Source organism: Somniosus microcephalus, chromosome 11, assembly GCF_052327205.1.
Source record: "Somniosus microcephalus isolate GS21.2 chromosome 11, FLI_Smic_1.0, whole genome shotgun sequence".
Lineage (NCBI taxonomy): Eukaryota > Metazoa > Chordata > Chondrichthyes > Squaliformes > Somniosidae > Somniosus > Somniosus microcephalus.
The window spans coordinates 212,202,451-212,216,313 of record NC_140997.1 but is presented as its reverse complement, the minus strand read 5'-3'; the positions used below and the strand labels follow the sequence as shown (position 1 = coordinate 212,216,313).

The window sequence follows — 13,863 nt, the reverse complement described above, 5'->3', positions numbered from 1 at the left end:
GTTCGGAGGCTCCGCGAGGACTGCTCGGGCGGTCCCGTGGTTGACATCATGACGTCATCACGTTCTTCCTGCCAGTGGGGGATCACGTGATGAACGGCGTGACGTCATCGCGTTTACCCGTGCTGTTAAAGTAATCACGCTCTGTACAAGTAAACAGTATAAATAAAGATACAGACTCAGGCTGTAGCTAACATGTTGTTAAAGGGAATTATATACAAACGATCTGTGTCCTTTAGGGCTCCGCCACATGCGCCCCCCCAGAATTGTCTTTAACAGAAAAAGTGAGACGGCGAGGAGGCCTGACAAGCCTGTCCGAGCGACTTCTGTAACCCTGAAGTGGAAGCTGATGGATGGTGGTCGAGCTGGCGGGCAGTTGTGGTGGATCTGGCACGGCGACTGTGGGCGGTTGGCCACGTTTTGGCGGTTGAGCGATCTCGACTGGGCGGTCCAGGTCTAAGTGTGCCGGCTTCAACTGGTCAACCAAAATGTGGTCCTGTTTACCTCCGATATCAACCGAAAAGGTTTTGTCTCCCAGCTCTATGACGCGGAAGGGACCAGTGTAAGGGGGCTTGAGCGGATCCCGGTGAGCGTTGTGGCGGATAAACACGTACTCGGCACTCTTCAGCTCAGCTGGAACATGGGAGCTCTGTAAGCCGTGATGCGACGTAGGCACTGGAGCAAAACATCTGGCTGCCTCCTGGTGACTGACGAGTTGCTGGGATGCGGACCATGGCTCTGTTGGAGACGGGAGGAAATCCCTTGGTACTCGTAGTGGCTGGCCATATACGAGTTCCGCCGAGGATGATTGCAAATCTTCTTTGGGCGCCGTACGAAGACCTAAAAGGGCCCATGGAAGTCTGTCCACCCACCCCGCGCCTTGAAGACTGGCCCGCAGAGGGGCTTTGAGGGACCTGTGGAATCGTTCGCACAGGCCGTTCGCCTGTGGATGATAGGCGGTGGTGCGATGTAGCTTGGTGCCGAGTCCCTGAGCCACAGCGTTCCAGAGCTCAGAGGAAAACTGCGGTCCACGATCGGAAGAGATGTCCGCCGGTACCCTGAAACGAGCAACCCAAGAGGAGATGAAAGCTCTGGCCACGTCTGCCGAAGTGGTGGAAATCAAAGGAACTGCCTCTGGCCATCTAGTGGTGTGGTCTACCATTGTGAAGATGTGTGTAAAACCTTGAGAAGGTGGAAGCGGCCCCACGAGGTCCACATTCACGTGGTCGAACCGACGCTCCGGAACAACGAAAGTGGCCAATGGAGCCTTTACATGACGCTGTACCTTGGCCTTTTGGCAGACCACGCAGGTGTTGGCCCAGTCGCGGACATCCATGTGCATACCCCTCCAGACGAATTTTGACGACATCAGCCTTTGCGAGGCCTTCATGCCAGGGTGCGACAACCCGTGTATGGCGTCGAACACTTTTTGGCGCCAGGCGACTGGTACGATAGGGCGGGGAGCTCCCATGGAGACGTCGCAAAGTAGCGTGGTGCCTGCGGCATGGAATTTGACGTCGGCCGCTTGGAAGCTAGAGGGGCTGGTTCTGTATGATTGGACCTCTGGGTCCGAGGCTTGATCCGCAGCCATTAGGGCATAGTCGATTCCGAGTTGGACTGCGTGAACAGTCGCGCGGAAGAGGCAATCCGCCACCAGGTTGTCCTTACCGGAAAAATGCTGAATGTCCGTGGTGAATTCTGAAATGAACGTCAGGTGACGTTGTTGCCGATCTGACCACGGTGCGGCGGTCTTGGCCATAGTGAACGTTAGTGGCTTGTGGACTACAAAAGCCGTGAACGGACGTCCCGCTAGTAAGAACTGGAAATGGCGGATGGCTAGAAAAAAGGCCAGCAACTCCCGGTCGAAAGTGCTGTACTTTCTTTCGTTTCGCCGTAGTTGGTGGCTGAAAAGCGCCAGCGGTTGCCACGTCCCATTCACCCACTGTTCCTGCACTGTGCCGATTGTGTAGTCCGACGCGTCGGTGGTAAGGGCGATGGTGGCACCTGGAAGCGGGTACGCCAGCATGGTTGCGTTGGCCAAGGCGCCTTTGGTGTCGGCGAACGCTCGGTCCATCTTGGCCGTCCAGCTGATCGGATCCTTACCGGACTTGGCCTTGAGGGCCTCGTACAAGGGCTGCATAAGCAGGGCCGCCTTAGGGACGAACCGGTGATAAAAATTGACCATCCCGAGGAACTCTTGTAGGGTCTTGACGGTCTGCGGGCGCGGGAAAGATGTAACTGCCTCGACCTTCGTCTGTAAGGGAATTGCGCCATCTGATGTAATGCGGTGGCCCAAGAAATCAATCCGCTGCAGGCCGAACTGGCACTTGGCCGGGTTGATAATCAAACCGTGTTGACTGAGGCGTGTAAAGAGGGTGCGCAAATGGCAGAAGTGCTCCTCTTTGCTAGGGCTGGTGATGAGGATGTCGTCGAGGTAGACGAAGAGGGATTTTAGGTCCCAAAGCACGGAGTCCATCAAGCGCTGGAAAGCCAGTGCAGCATTCTTCAAGCCAAACGGCATCTGCAGAAATTCAAACAGGCCGAATGGGGTGATAACTGCGGTCTTCGGGACGTCTTGCGGGTGCACGGGGACCTGGTGGTAACCACGGACGAGGTCGACTTTTGAAAAAAAAGTATTTCCCGCCAAATGGGCCGAGAAATCTTGAATATGCGGGATCGGGTACCGATCAGGAGTAGTGGCGTCATTCAGGCGTCGGTAGTCGCCGCATGGCCGCCATCCGCCGCCGGGTTTCAGAACAATGTGGAGAGGCGAAGACCAGGGACTATTCGACCGGCGAATAATCCCCAGCTGCTCCATCGTGTTGAACTCTGCTTTCACAGCCGCGAGCTTGCCGGGTTCGAGTCGTCAGGCCCTTGCATAAACTGGGGGGCCAGTAGTGGTGATGTGATGTTCTACACCATGTTTCGTGGCCGCGGAGGAGAAATTGGGCCTGGTCAGATCTGGGAACTCTCCGAGGAGGTGAGTGAAGTCATCTGGAGGTGGGAACGCACAGGAGACAGTGCGCGGCATTGCGTTACAGCGGTGGCACGGAATGGAGTGGAACGTGGCCGCATTGATCAACCGGCGGTGCCTGACATCGACCAGGAGGCCGTTGGCGCACAAAAAATCCGCCCCGAGGATGGCCTGCGAGACTTTGGCCGTGATGAATTCCCAGTGGAAGCGCTGGCCGCCGAAACACACCTGAACCCGCCGCCTTCCGAAGGTCCAAATGTCCGCGCCATTAGCCGGCACGAGGGAGGGGCCGTGGCCCCCAGCTTGTATATCGAGATTTGACGCTGGTAGGATGCTACACTGCGCCCCGGTGTCGCAAAGGAAACATTGACCAGATAGGGAATCGGTGATGAAGAGAAGCTTTCCCGAATTTCCGATGGCCATCGCAGCCGCGGGGCGCTCGTTAGACCCGGTCCTCTTTCGCCAGGGTTGCTGTAGATGTTTTTTTTTCAGCGAAAAGCTGCAGGGAGGGCGGCAGCATCTTGCTTTCGCGCAAAAAAGGGGGGGTAGAAGCACAACCCCGCTGATTGAGGAGCTGGAGCAGCGTCTGTGGGGGATGGGCGCCTCGTGGTAGCGCAGTACTGCAGTGTCACCGCAAAAATCTTGTCCGCTTCGGGAACAAGCTCCGCGCAGTCTGTGACTTCGGACCTGGCTAGGGCAGCCTGAACTTGCTCCGGTAGTTGGCTGAGGGATAGCTCCCTGAAGAGGAAGCATTCCGGTTCGGAACCGACGAGTGTGAGCATTTGGCTCATGAGCTCGGGCGGCTTGGAGTCCCCGAGGCCGGGCATAGCGAGCAGCCGCCGGGCGCGCTCCGACTTCGTGAGCCTGAAGACCTGTAGCAACCGCACCTTTAACGTGTCATACTTGCGATCAGTAGGCAGACTACCAAGTAGGCTGACGATCCGCGAGCCTGTGGCGCTGTCGAGGGCGGAGACCACGAATAATAACGGGTCTGATCCGCAACGATGTCCCTGATGGCGAACTGGGCTTCAGCCTGGATGAACCACGCGGCTGGCTGTTGCTCCCAGAACTGCGGTAGCTTCAAGGTAACGGCGTTCGTTTCCATGTTGAGTATCTTCTGCGAAAACCGTTCGCAAAAGTCGGGGTCACCAATGTAGGAATGTTTAGTTCCTATCCAAAGACTGAGGTCCACTCAGGCGATCAAACAAAACGAAGTTTAATGGAAACTAACAGGTTTAAACAAGTAACTACAGGAGAACATCGAGTGTAGGTCTGCTCAGTTCGGAGGCTCCGCGAGGACTGCTCGGGCAGTCCCGTGGTTGACGTCCGTTCTTCCCGCCAGTGGGGGATCACGTGATGAACGGTGTGACGTCATCGCGTTTACCCGTGCTGTTAAAGTAATCACGCTCTGCACAAGTAAACAGTATAAATAAAGATAAAGACTCAGGCTGTAGCTAACATGTTGTTAAAGGGAATTATATACAAACGAGCTGAGTCCTTTAGTGGCTCCGCCACATGACCTTTAAAATGTTATATCTCCATGGGACAAAACATACAATCATGATTGCTTCAAATAACCAGTTATCTGTAAACAATTACAATTCCCAGGAGTCGTCACACAACAATTTAAAGTTACAAACTACCCAAACATAAATCTCCTTCAGTCACGCAACCGATTACAATTCCTTGGAGCCATCGCTCAACTAGGACTGCTGTGAATGTATAAAGTAATGCACGTCTTTCCATCTCCTGCTGGCATTCTGGTTTTTGCTTCCTCTGACATTCTCATTCCTACTCCCATGGGCATACTTTCTTCCTCTGGTATTCTGGCTCTGGCACCTGCTCCTTCTGCTTACACAGCTACCAGACCCAATCCTTTAAACCTTGGTAAGTGAGGTGGCAATGACTTGAAATCATGGTTTCCTTAACATATTTGTATTTGACAAAGAATCTCTTACACTTGTTAGCAGCTCACCACATCTCTCAGAAACACTTCAAAATAAGGTTAATATTTGTTTTTTAAAAATTACACATTGCATATCCCGGAGAACCGTGAAATCTTTGTTGCTGTGCCACGATATTTTCTGAAAAATAACTGAACATGTGTATCTATTTATATAAAAAAAATTTTAAATGTGTCTAGTATGTAATTTTTTTTTTCATTCACGGGATGGGGGTGTAACTGCCAAGGCCAGCATTAATTGCCCATCCCTAATTGCCCTCGAAAAGGTGGTGATGAGCTGATTTCTTGAACTGCTGCAGTATGTGAAGTAAAGGTACTCCCATAGTGCTGTTAGGTAGGGAGTTCCAGGATTTTGACCCAGCGACGATGAAGTAACGGTGATATATTTCTAAGTCAGGATGGTGTGTGACTTGGTGGGACAGGTGCTGGTGTTCCCATGCCCCTGTTGCCCTTGTCCTTCTAGGTGGTAGAGATCAGGGGTGAATGGGGTGCCAATCAAGCAGGCCGCTTTGTCCTGTATGTAGTCGAGGTTCGTAAGTGTTGTTGGAGCTGCACTCATCCAGGCAAGTGAAGAGTATTCCAACACATTCCTCACTTGTGCCTTGTAGTTTTTGGAAAGGTTTTTGGGGAGTCAGGAGAGGGGTCACTCGCCACAGAATACCTAGCCTCTGACTGCTCTTGTAGTCACAGTACATAGGTGGCTGGTTCAGTTAAGTTTCTGGTCAATGGTGATGGTGGGGGATTTGACGATGGTAATGTCAAGGGGAGGTGGTTAGACTTTCTCTTGTAGTTACTCCTACCATTACTGCCATGGACAGTTGCATCTGCGACAGGCAGATTGGTGAGGACGAGTCCAAGTAGATTTTTCCCTCATGTTGGTTCTCTCACTACTTGCCGCAGGCCCATTCTGGCAGCTAGGTCCTTCAGACCAGATTGGACATTGAAGTCCCCCACCTAGAGTACGTTCTGTGTCCTTGCTACCCTCAGTGCTTCTTCCAAGTGGTGTTCAACATGGAGGAGTACTGATTCATCAGCTGAATGAGGGCGGTAGGTGGTAATCAATAGGAAGTTTCCTTGCCCATGTTTGACCTGATGCCATGAAACCTCATGGGGTTTGGAGTTAATGTTGAGGACTCCCAGGCCCACTCCCTCCTGACTGTATACCACTGTGCCACCACTTCTGGTTGGTCTGTCCTGCCGGTGGGGCAAGGCATACCCAGGGATGGTGATGGAGGAGTCTGGGACGTTGTCTGAGAGGTATGATTCTGTTAGTATGACTGTGTCAGGATGTTGCTCAGCACAAATGTTGGTGAGGAGGGCTTTGCAGGGTCGACTGGGCTGGGTATGCTTTTGTCACGTCCGAATCCGATACTTAGGTCGATGCTGGGTGGTTTGTCTGGTTTTATTGTCATTCTAGTTTTTCGTAGCGCTTTTGATACAACTGAATTGCTTGCTAGGCTATTTCAGAGGGCAGTTTTCCGTGGGTCACATTTAGGCCAGCCCAGATAAGGACGGCAGATTTCCTTTCCTAAAGGGCATTAGTTAACCATAGTTACAGAAACAGAAGGAGGCCATTCAGCCCGTCGAGCCCGTGCCGGCTCCCTGCAAGAGTACTTCAGCTAGTCCCACTCCCCTGCACTTTCCCCGTAGCCCTGCAATTTTTTTTCCTTCAGGTACTTGTCCAATTCACTTTTGACAACCACGATTGGGTCTGCCTCCTCCACCCTGTCAGGTAGTGCATTGCAGATCCTAACCACTCGGTGCGTAAAAATGTATTCCCTCATGTCGCCTTTGGTTCTTTTGCCAATAACTTTAAATCTGTGTCCTCTGGTTCTCGACCTTTACACCAATGGGAACAGTTTCTCTCTATCTACTCTGTCCAGACCCATCATGATTTTGAAAACCTCTATCAAATCTCCTTTCAACCTTCTCTGCTCGAAGGAGAATAACCCCAGGTTCTTTAGTCTATCCGTATAACTGAAGTCCATCATCCCTGGAATAATTCCTGTAAATCTTTTCTGCACCCTCTCTAAGGCCTTCACATCCTTCCTAAAGTGCGGTGCCCAGAATTGGACACAATACTCCATTTGAGGCCAAACCAGTGTTTTATAAAGGTTCATCATAACTTCCTTGCTTTTGTACTCTATGCCTATATTTATGAAGCCCAGAATCCCGTATGCTTTTTTAACTGCTTTCTCAACCTGCCCTGCCACCTTCACCCATTTGAGCACATATACCTCCAAGTCTCTCTGTTCATGTACCCACTTTAGGATTGTACCCTTTAGTTTATATTGCCTCTCCTTGTTCTTCCTACCAAAATGTATCACTTCGCACTTTTCTGCGTTAAATTTCATCTGCAACATGTCCGCCCATTTCACCAGCCTATCTATGTCTTCTCGAATTCTGTTACAATCCTCCTCACTATACTTCCAACTTTTGTGTCATCTGCAAATTTTGAAATGAAGTCCAAGTCATTAATGGCCCAGAAATTTGGGTCGGGGGCTTCCCGCGGGTGCAAGCCCCCGACCTGCACTTACCTATCGCGCCGGCCGTTGAGCTGTGGGCCCGCGTGGGATTCCGATCCTGGGCCTCCTCCAACTGCCGGCGCGCAGTGCTTGCGTATCCCAGGGGCGCAGTTAGTTCGATGCGTCCCCTGGGATCACGTGGGCCATGGAGAGCCAATGGTAGCAGGGAATGCTTCATTCATAAGTTTGACAGGAAGACCTGTCAAACTTATGAATACTATAAGCCCCAAAACATCACTAAATCTTCAAATAAATTTTAAAAAACTATCACATTTTTAAAATAAACTATAAATTACATGAAATAACTATTTTAAACAATAATTTAAATTTTTGAAAAAATTAATTACATTTTCTAACGGGGCGAAAAATAAACTTACCTTTCTTTAATGTATTTAAAAATAATAAACCTGTGGAAAAAATGTTTTAATTTTAATTAATTCACCACTTACCTTGTAAAAAGCAGGCCTTACGCCTGCTTTTTAAAAGTGTAACTCCTAGAGACTTACCCTCCCGGGAAAACCTGTAAAAAAAACGTAAGTTCAATGCGCACGCGCTGCCTCTCCTGCGCACGTGTTCGACCACTGAACCCTTTCTTTCAGGGGAACGGAAGTGCCGGTTTCCCGCGCATGCGCAGTGCATGCACGAAACCGGCACTTCCATTGGGCTTACGGGTGAGTACCCCGTGCGTACTCACCTGTGGAGACCCGAATTTCTGGGTCAATATATATCAAGAAAAACAGTGGTCCTGGTATCGGCCCCTGGGGAACACCACTGTATTTCTTACACCAGTCAGAAAAACAACTGTTCACCACTACTCTCTGTTTCCTGTCACTTAGCCAATTTCGTATCCATGCTGCCACTGTTCCCTTTGTTTTGTGGGCTTCAACTTTGCTGGCAAACCTATTATGTGGTACTTTATCAAACGCCTTTTGGACTCCATATACACCACATCAATCGCATTGCACTCATCAACCCCCTCTGTTACCTCATCAAAAAACTCAATGGGTTTTTATAAGAATCCGGTTCTCAGGTTATGACAGAGTTGACTGGGCTGGGTGTGCCTTTGTCACGTCCGAATCCGGTGCCTAGGTCATTGCCGGGTGGTCCCTCTGGTTTATGTTGAATCCGTGATTCTTAAAGTATGATGTTTTCCAATAACTACACGGAGGCTGTAACTTAACAATCAACAGGTGTTTACTGGAGTAGGGTAGTCTCAAGACTGACAGTACAGAGGCATGCTCAAGGCTTATATACAGGTGTGGTCACTGCCGGTACTACAGTATACAGGAGCTGTCAAAGTAGTTCTCTCTTAAAGGTACATACACTACAATTCCTCCCCTTTTAGATTAGCAGTACCCATAATATTCAAATAACAATTAACACTTTAACATGCACATTAAACAGAAATAGTCCATTGTAGATTCAGTTTTTGGGGCGGCTTCCTGATCCTTTCTGGATAGCGCCTTTCCTGAGGTTCTTGTTTTTGGTGCGGAGGCGATTCTGGCCCCCTTTCGTTGGTTAGTTCATCAGTTTCCACTGCTACTGTTTCTGAGGTAGATGCTACCGGTATGTCGGGTTCATCCCCAGGTACGCGAGACATGGGGTTGACTCGGCCCTGTGACGCTAAGATCTGGTCGACGTGGCGTCTCACAATGTTCTCCCCGACATCCACTGTGTACATTAATGGCCCCTGCCGTGTGCATATCATTCCGGTTTGCCATTTCTCTGTTCGGTAGTCACGGGCCAAGACTGGTTGTCCTACATTGAAGCTCCTTGTCGGCTTCTCATTGATGTGCTGGAATTGTTTATCCTCAACATTTCTTCGCACATTTGGTCTGAGCAAATCCAGACGAGATCTCAACCTTCGGTTAAAGAACATCATGGCCGGGGTCTGGTTGGTAACTGCATGTGTCGCATTTCTGTAGGCTAACAGGAAATTGTCCACCTTATGCTGTAGTGGAATTTCATCATCGCACATGGCCTTTATCGCCTTTTTAAAGGTTTGTACGAACCTCTCAGCCAATCCATTTGTGGCTGGATGATACGGGGCGGATGTGTAATGCCTTACCCCATTCCTTCTCATAAATTTCCGAAACTCTTCGGACACAAACTGTGGTCCATTATCAGAGCAAATCTGCTCTGGCAAGCCGTTCCTGGCAAATATGGTCCGTAGGACTGCAATCGTTTTCTCTGTAGTGGTTGAGGACATTTTTATCACCTCAGGCCATTTCGAGTGCGCATCCACTGCTATTAAGAACATTGAGTCCATGAATAGACCAGCAAAATCAATATGCACCCGTTGCCATGGAGCGGAGGGCCACTCCCATGGGTGTAGAGGGGCATGTGGTGGTGCATTTTGGACCTTCTGGCATCCTGAGCAGCTCTTGGTTAGGTCCTCGATTTGTTGATCAACCCCCGGCCACCACACATAAGCCCTAGCAAGGCTTTTCATTTTCACCCCTCCCAGATGACCTTCGAGAAGCTCATTGAGCAATCTCTCCCTTAACTTGGGTGGATTTACCACTCGGGATCCACACATCACTGTCCCCTGGTATACTGACAGCTGTTCTCTTCTGGATGAGAATGCTGGCAACAGTGAGTCGCCATGTGTTGGCCATCCCCTCACTGTCAAATCATATACCCGAGACAGTGTCGGATCATTGCGGGTCTCCTTCTCTATATCCGCGTTAGTTACTGGCAATCGTTCAATTATTGACGAATAAAATATCTCGATAGGGTCCACTGCTGGTGCTTCCTCCACAGTAGGCAGTGGCAAGCGTGATAGCCCATCAGCGTTTCCATGCTGTTTCGTGCCTTTATATTCTATTTCATATTGGTTCGCCCCTAGAAAAAGGGACCATCTTTGTAACCGTTGTGCAGTCATCACCAGAACGCCCTTCTTTGGATTAAAGATGGAGACAAGTGGTTGGTGGTCAGTCAGCAAGGTGAACTTCTGCCCATGCCGATAGTGGTTGAATTTTTTACTCCCCATACTAGGCTGAGAGCCTCCCTGTCGATCTGGGCGTAGTTGCGCTCGGAAGAGGTTAGTGACCGAGACGCAAAGGCTACTGGCCTCTCCAACCCATCTGGGAATTTGTGCGACAGCACCGCTCCAATACCATAGGGTGATGCATCACATGCCAACCGAATTGATAGTGCTGGGTTGAAATGGGCCAACACCTCTTTTGATGTGATCAATTCTTTGCACTTCTGGAAAGCTCGTTTACATTCATCATTCCACTTCCATGGTACCCCCGTTTGCAGTAGGGTGTTCAGTGGGTGTAATACTGTAGACAAATTTGGTAAGAACTTATGGTAGTAGTTCACCAGCCCGAGGAACGACCTCAGATGTGACACATTTCCCGGTGCTGAAGCCTTGACTACTGCCTCAATCTTTTCAGGGGACTTATGTAACCCCTCTTCATCAATAACGTGGCCACAATACGAGATCTGCTTCTGGAAAAACTCGCACTTGTGGCGATTAGCTCGTAGCCCATATTCCTTTAATCTAGTGAGCACCTTCTCCAGGTTGGCGAGGTGATCACTGTCATTTTCGCCCGTGGCCAGGATGTCGTCCAAATAACACTGGGTCCCTGGAATCCCTTGCAGGACTTGATCCATTGCCCTTTGCCAAATAGCCAGAGCCGATGCTGCCCCGAACACCAGCCGGTTGTATTGGTAGAGACCTTTATGAGTGTTGATCGTGAGGTATTGTTTCGAGGCTTCTTCTACCTCCATTTGCAAGTATGCCTGGGCCAGATCAATTTTGGTGAAGCGTTTAACTACAGATAGCGAGGCGAAAATATCCTCAATCCGTGGAAGCGGATATTGTACCGTGTGAAGGACTGGGTTCACTGTCACCTTAAAATCCCCACAGATGCGGACCTTCTTTGGTTCCCCAGGCGTATTACTCAACGACCTCTTCATTACAGGAACGATGGGTGTAGCCCACTCGCTCCTGTCTACTTTGGACAGTACTCCTGAACGTTCCAACCCTTCCAGCTCTGCTTCGACGGCTGGTCGGATCGCATAAGGCACCGGTCTGGCCTTAAAAAACTTTGGGCTTACATTTTCCTCCATTTTAATCGTTGCTGTTATGCCTTTTAGTGTTCCGAGTCCCTCCTGGAACACTTCTTGTGCGTCAGTTAGCATTTTTGACAGTCGTCCAGGTGTGACGTCGTCATCCTTTTTGGCCTCAACCTTCAGTGCCTGTATGGAATGCCAATCTAATTGTATCTTCCGGATTCATTCACGTCCTAGTAGTGGTGGTCCTCCATCTGGCAATACATATAGGTCCATTTTAGGTATTTCCTGGCCTTTGTATATCACTTTCACCCTTATTTTTCCTTTGGGGTAGACTTTTTGCCCCGTGTACGTCTTCAAGACAATCTCTGTAGCTTTCAAGGGTATATGTGAAAATAGCCGCTTGTAGTCCCTTTGGTTTATGACTGTTAGGGCTGATCCAGTGTCCAATTCCATTTTCACTTGGACTCTGTCTATCTTGAGTGTGACCCAGATAGTCTGGTGATCCTTCATTTTGATTGCCTTATGTAGTTTCAGACAACCCAGCTCCTTGCTTCCGGAGTCTGTATCACTTTTCTGTTCGTATGAACTACTGTTCATCACCTTATGTACCTTTTTGTACTTCTCCTGTGGAGATTTCTTGCTGCTGGTTTTCTTCCCTGACCTGCAGACTCTTGCTATGTGTCCTGCTTTTCCACACTGTCTGCACATTTGGTCCTTGAACCAACAATCCTTCTGGTTGTGTGTTGTTCCGCCGCAGCGATAACACTTCCCTGCTCCATATGACATTTCATTGGTGCCATATTCTTGCGGTCTCTGTTGTATCTCTGCCGCGCCCCGTGCGGCTGCTTCGTGTGGTACTGCCATGCTGAAAGCCTTGTCCAGCGTAAGATCCTTTTCTGATAGAAGCCGTTTCTGGGTTCATTCACTTTGAAGCCCACACACAAACTTGTCCCTTAACGTATCTGCTAGTCCCACTCCAAACTGGCAGTGTTTCGATAGCTTGCGCAGTTCCGTTAAGTACTCAGCATTACTTTCGTCTTTATGCTGGTTCCTTTTGTGGAACTTAAATCTTTCTGCTATCAGCAGCGGTGTGGAGTTTAAGTGGTCCTGTAGGATTTCTACTATGCTTTCGAAATTCTTATCCACGGGCTTCTCTGGGGTTATTAGGATTCGCAGTAAGCCATAATTTTTTGCACCCATGGAATTTAACAAAACCAGTGCTTTCCTAGCATCTGGCACTTCATTCGCCCTGCAGTACACCTCAATGCGTTCCACATATGTCGCCCAATCTTCGACTTCATTGTCGAACGCAGTGATACTGCCACTCTTCGGCATCCCTGGGTGTGATTTAACTGTCTAAAATGGCGTCTCCTGCGTTCTCCCTTCTTCTCCACTGGCACAAAATGGCGTCTCCCGCGCTTTCCTTTCTTCCCGCGCTCGCCCTTCTTCTCCGCTGCGGCTTCTAAAAATGGCATCTCCCGCACTCTCCCTTCTTCTCCGCGGCTCAATGGCGTCTCCCGCGCTCTCCCTTCTTCTCCCCACGGACGCAGTTCAGCCCTTGAGCCCTGGCTGTGCTCTGCGCGTTCTTCTGTGCGCCTTTCCCGTTGCCGTCGCTCGGTCCTGAACCCGGCTGCTACTTTACCCTCTCTCTCTCTCTCTGTTTGTTTTTCCTCGACACCGCTCGGTTTTCAACCCCCGGCCGCGCCCTGTGTGCTTCACCCTCTCTCTTACCCCGTCGACGCTGCTCGGCTTTTTCTATGCCGTCGGTCGGCTCCAGCCGCCGCTGTCCGGGAAGGGTCTGCGCTGTACCTGTTGCCAGTCTGTTGCTGGATCGTCGTGGCTGGGGAACCAAGCCCAGCTCTCAATAGCCTCCCCTGCGATGTTCACTCTCCGCCGGATGACTGGGCGGTTGCTCGTGGTCAACGCCCGTGCTTCTGGCCTCGACTTTCTTCCACCACCCTCCCGGAGCGAATCCTTGAAGGGAAATGCAGAGTTGCAGGCAGATTCGAATCGACCTCGTCGCCACTGTTGAATCCGTGATTCTTAAAGTATGATGTTTTCCAATAACTACATGGAGGCTGTAACTTAACAATCAACAGGTGTTTACTGGAGTAGGGTAGTCTCAAGACTGACAGTACAGAGGCATGCTCAAGGCTTATATACAGGTGTGGTCACTGCCGGTACTACAGTATACAGGAGCTGTAAAAGTAGTTCTCTCTTAAAGGTACATACACTACAGTTTTATTCTCACTCTAGTTTTTCGTCGCGCTTTTGATACAACTGAGTTGCTTGCTAGGCTATTTCAGAGGGCAGTTTTCTGTGGGTCACATTTAGGCCAGACCAGGTAAGGATGGCAGATTTCCTTCCCTAAAGGGCAT

At 50.0% G+C, this 13,863-nt stretch overlaps 1 protein-coding gene across 6 annotated transcripts in view; it reads right to left on the bottom strand.

The window, feature by feature from the left end:
* LOC147111195 (inter-alpha-trypsin inhibitor heavy chain H3-like) overlaps window positions 1–13,863 on the bottom strand; it is a 219,260-nt gene that overhangs the window by 70,189 nt on the left and 135,208 nt on the right. The window lies entirely within an intron of this gene.